Source organism: Lynx canadensis, chromosome D3 (assembly GCF_007474595.2).
Source record: "Lynx canadensis isolate LIC74 chromosome D3, mLynCan4.pri.v2, whole genome shotgun sequence".
In the NCBI taxonomy this organism is placed as follows: Eukaryota; Metazoa; Chordata; class Mammalia; order Carnivora; family Felidae; genus Lynx; species Lynx canadensis.
Genome location: NC_044314.2, coordinates 5,452,384 through 5,457,795, shown reverse-complemented (window position 1 = coordinate 5,457,795; position 5,412 = coordinate 5,452,384). Strand labels below are relative to the sequence as shown.

The 5,412-nt window shown below is 40.8% G+C and overlaps 1 non-coding gene across 1 annotated transcript; it reads right to left on the bottom strand.

Moving 5' to 3' along the window:
- Positions 1–4,039: 4,039 nt before the first annotated feature.
- Positions 4,040–4,234, bottom strand: LOC115498889. Its single transcript, XR_003964002.1, has one exon. It is a non-coding gene; the product is annotated as a U2 spliceosomal RNA (small nuclear RNA).
- Positions 4,235–5,412: the final 1,178 nt, after the last annotated feature.

Here is a 5,412-nt window from a genome sequence, read left to right as displayed (position 1 = left end):
CTGTTGCTTCTGCCCGACTGCTATGCATGTGACACCAGGTTGCTCAGTCTGCAGCCCTCACAACACGACTGTCTCTGTTTGCTGCACTGCACTTATTTTCCACTCTGCCTGGGACATCCTGCTCCCTTTTTGGAAACATTTATTTTCAGATTGTTTTAATGGTCAGGCATCAGTTCCAGTTGGAATTTTTGTCTAGAACTGTAACCGCCCCTTCCCAAGACAACCCTCTGCCTCTACACACACATTTCACAGGTGTGCTTACCAATACCCCTGTTCATCGCCGTGTCTGTCGAACTGTGTTATAGCGATTTCCATCTTCTCCTCTACACTGGGACTCTCTTCTTTCATAGCTCTATGTGCTTGACTCGTAACAAACCTGCAAAAGTAGCTTGTTGCGGGGCGCCTGGGTGGCTCAGTTGATTGGGCACCCTGCTCTTGATTTCAGCTCAGGTTGTGATCTCAGGGTTGGTGGGATCGAGCTTCTTCAGGCTCTGCACAGACAGCGTGGAGCCTGCTTGGGATATTCTCTCTCTCCCTCTCCCTCTCTGCCCCTCCCCTGCTCTCTCTCACTCTCAAAATAAAGAAATAAACATATATCTGTATATTTAGTATTCACATGCTAAAGTATATATATATATATATACTTATATTATATTATATTATATATACTTTAATTAAATATATAAGTATATATATGTATATTTATTTATATATTATATATACAAAGTCCATAGATATAGATATAGTAGTTTGTTGAATAAATGACTCAGTTAAATACCTTTGCATAAAACTGTTGATCTGTATAGAGACTGAGATGAATGAGAAAACAGTACTTTTATCTCTTTGCTTTGCCTTCAACTATGTAAACCACATGCAGCGGTAAAAATGGCACTTAGGCTTTATATTTTGAACAAAAACAAAGAAATATGCACCCAAGCTTATATCCATGTAGGGGAGGAAAAAAATAATTCTATCTTTACCCTTCTAGGTTCTTAGCTGAGACCCCCTCCGTCTCCACCGATACCCTCCCCACCACAATGAAAGACAGAACAGGAGAATCTGGTGAGAAAGACCCATGATAAGCTGGTAAGCCAGCATAGTTAAAATGTGATACAAGCTATAAAAAACTAAGAAAGATACAGACAAAAAGAAGAGTTTCTTTTAGATAGAGCCAGCAGGAAAGTACGGTCATTACTTGCCTGATACAGACGCCTCTGTCTGGGATTCTCTCACCATCAGCCGCACACACGGATTTTCCTCTGCCTGCTGTTTGCTTCCCGTTGTAATGAATCTAGATGTGGGCCTCATTCATTTACATAATAAAAAAATTAAGGGGCTCCTGGGTGGCTCAGTCGGTTAAGCATCAGACTTAGGCTCTGCTCATGATCTCACGGTTCACGGGTTCAAGCCCCGCATGGGGCTCTGTGTTGACGGCTCAGAGCCTGGAGCCTGCTTGGGATTCTGCCCCTCTCTCTCTGCCCCTGTCTTGCTTGCTCTCTCTCTCTCTCTCTCTCTCTCAAAAATAAACATTAAAAAGTTTTTTAAAGTAAGTATTAAGTATTATGTTTCGGCAATTTTGCTGCAATTAGAAAATAAAAGAGCCCCTGCCCCTGCCCCGTGGAACTTCCAAAGCAGGCGTGTAAATATGGATGCAGCAGGTAGTACAAGGATTCCGAGCACAAGGAAAGGGGAAGCGGGGGGACGGAGGTGGAGCCAGCAGACCCTCCCTCAGTAGGTGACGTTTGAGCTGAGATTCTAGAAGGCATAGAGGTCAACCAGGCAAAAGGAGAAGTGGAATTGGAATCTTAGAGCCCAAAAGAAGCATGGTGAAAATCAGAAAGCACAGAAATATTTTGTATCTGCGAGCGGGTGCGTAAGAGGGGGCTTCTGGACGTGAGGAGGCTGAGAGTCACCTCTTCCGCACAGTCGCATGCTTCTGCAGGTCTGTGCTCCAAGGACACCATTTCTCCAGACGACCTTCTCCAGGACGCTGGAGAGCTCTGGGCTCCAGAAGATAGAGGCAGCGCCTCCCGTCTGATCAAAAGGGAACCGTGCTTCCTCTTCAGTAGAACGGACAAGGGTTCTCGACAAGGAGAGACAGATGTCGCCAACGTACATGACACTTGAAAACTGAGTTAGAGGTGCCAGCATTTATTTGAAGACCACGAGAAAGCATTCATATGTTCGAATGAGGCATTCTGGGTGACGGGTAAGCTTGGAAAAGGAGTTGGGGAAGAGGGAAACCTTGAGGTACTTGGGATATCCACCTGGGAGAGTTGTGTAGGCAGATGGATGAAGACTGTCAGGCTGACGGGGGAGATGTAAGAAGGAGATACAGGGGCACCTGGGTGGCTCGGTCGTTGGGCATCTGACTTTGGCCCAGGTCATGATCTCACTGTTTGTGGGTTCGAGGCCTGCGTCGGGCTCTGTGCTGACAGCTCGGAGCCTGGAGCCCGCTTTGAATTCTGTGTCTCCCTCTCTCTCTGCCCCTTCTCTACTCATACTCTGTCTCTCTCTGTTTCTCAAAAATAAATAAACACTGAAAAAAATTAAAAAAAAAAAGTAGGAGATACAGCTTTACAAATCAATATAAATAAAGCTACGGAAGTAGATGCAGTGACCTAGAGAGAGTGAGGCCAGAGCAGATTCGTGAATAATTCTAATACCTTATTTGAAGTTCTTATATTGGGCATTCTGCTTCAAACTTTCATAGCAACTGCAAGTACATTCTTCCTGGGTTCAGAACATTACAGTTTTTAAAGTACGTGTCAGTGTAACTCTTTCTTTATACATAGACTTCGACCCACCACGTTGTATTTAACTTTGTATCTTGTACAATATGTCATACATAATAAGTATTCACTTATCTCCTACTGAAATCTGTTGAAAGAATATCCATGCTGTTTCTACGGACAAGGTCTGGAGATAATTCTTTTCCCCAAATGTGTGCTAAATTGGTGGAGAAACTTTTAGCGCGTGTACTTTGAATCACGTAATCCTAAATACAGACACAACACCCCATTGTGCCCACATTTAAAACTACCTCCTTTTGGGTTGCTGGATTTCTTTTGCTTTTATGGCTTCCATTCAGTTAGCTAAATAATTCCCCGTTATGTGTTTGGATACAGCCCGTAGTTCTAGGCAGGGATAAAAATGTGTCTCTAAGGACCCATTGAAAAGCAAAGCTTTGCATATGACAATTAAGTAACAAAAATTCCTCATAATTTTACAATTTATTCACGGATTTTTTTCTTTTTGTGTAATTGTACAATTATGATGATGTGAGTGCAATTTAGGTACGACATCTCACATTTTCATTTATTGGTTTTAGTGAGTTTTTAGTTCTATCATTTAAATTGACTTTCTATTTTACTATTCAAACGGACTCTGAGCTTCATATTTTTATGAAGTCCAAAATGGGGACTTCGCATACCGTTTTCTGTCCAGGTACTGGGTTGGGAATGCCACATTTGACATGTCAGGGGAACAATAGAAAGTAACATGTTTCCATGGCAAAATGTATGGCAAATTTGAAGGCTAGTAGATGAAGGAAAGGCAGAAGGCATAGGGAAAATGAGAATTCTGTCACCAAAGTGGCTTCATCAATGATAATTTTATCTCCTATAATCCTTATTTTGACCATTATGACAGATTTCACTTCTTAGTGGTTTAAAAAACCATCTTCTCGATAGTGTGACAGTTTTCCGTAACCGTTCGCATGAAGGAGGTGACCAGAACCTCAGAAGCTCGGCCACGTGTCACCGAATCAGTGACGCTGCCTTCAAAATGCATAACATAGTGTTGTCTGCAAAAGAACAAACACAGCCCATTATAGACAATTGTATTTGTCAGATAACTACAATTACGTGTCCCAGTTGTTATAATTACGTTGTCCCAGTTGTAAGGCCTAAATATTTCTAAGCCCCAACTCTGGACCATATCCACAGCTGAAATGGCAACAAGAGAAGCCAAGTACATATATCAGAAGTGGGTAACAGTTGTTTGGAATTCTTCAATTGGTGAGTAACATTTAATCCTGATTAGCAAAATAAGGCAAAAGGCTTGATAGATTTGCCCTAATATTACATAATAATGATGAATTAAATGATTGAATTTTATGATGCAGAAGGCCCTTCATCAGGTCTTTATGTATGTTCCAATGGTTACTTTTTGAGTGAGAGCAGATGTCCTGAACTTTCTACACTTGATCTTAGCCAAAAGGCCGAGAAGCGATGTCCTGGACTTTCTTAGCCTGTGAAATTATGAAGAGTCAAAGTCAAGAATATCTGTTTTTAGCACAAAATATGACCTGTACTAAGGAAAATAGAATTTTTTTTCTGTCATCTTATCCTCTTGTAATTCTGCATATAGGAGATACATGGTTATGATCACATTTCATTTACACTGAATATCAACCCCTCTTTTCCTCACTGACTTATAATCTGTTGACTACAGCGTATTTTCAAAGGATATAAGGCTACACAACCACCATCTGGCTATTTGAATTTTTCAGCAAAGATATTTTGGGCAATGAATTATTTTACTGTTGAGATTGTCCCGGTTCATGAATAAATATCATCAAGGATTTTTGTCTGCAGAGAAGAGTGACCTCTATCTATTATATGAACTCAATGAGAGTGTTTGACCTTCCTAAATCCTTGACACAAAATACAATATGGATGCAAATGAGTTCTGGATTTCCAAAATAAGTTCCCTCCATGACACCCTCTATTACATTTTAAAAACCCAGCCAAAGATAGACAATTCAAAGCATTCCATATAGTGAATTGAATTCCATTCTGTTTCCAGCTGCTCCCAAATGCAGAGGCTAAATAGAATCTTTTCGAAAGCACAGGTCAAAGAGAAAGAAAGAGAAAAACTATAATGTGATTGAGGAATGAGCCATGTAGAATTGGCCAAAAACATGAATTAACATAGTTACCTCCACACACAATTTTTTTTTTTTTCTAGTGCATGCAGAAATATAAGTTTGGTTAAATGAACTCGGCCCTTGTTTTCTGGAGCCCTGAAGTCCAGTCAAAATACCAGGTCTGGCAGCCAAAATACCTGGTCTAGGATACTTGGAAAAATGAAGATCATGAATAAAGCTCAACAGTGATGTGGATGAACATTAGATTAGCAGTAGGAACAAGTACATGGATTTGTACAGACTGTGGAGACAAATGGGAGAGTTTCAACTCTCCATGCTTAGACAAGAAAGCAAGGAAAATAAAATTCCAACTAGGAGAAGCTTCGGGGAGGGGGAGGGTTTGCTGCTGTGTGAAGGGAAAGAAAGCCACTGTTAAGATAACTAGCTTAATATCAAGGGAAAATACTGTGTTTGAATGGAATCGTCAGATTAATTGCTCTTCTGATATTAGGCAAAGTTTTCCAAGGTTTTCAATGATGGTA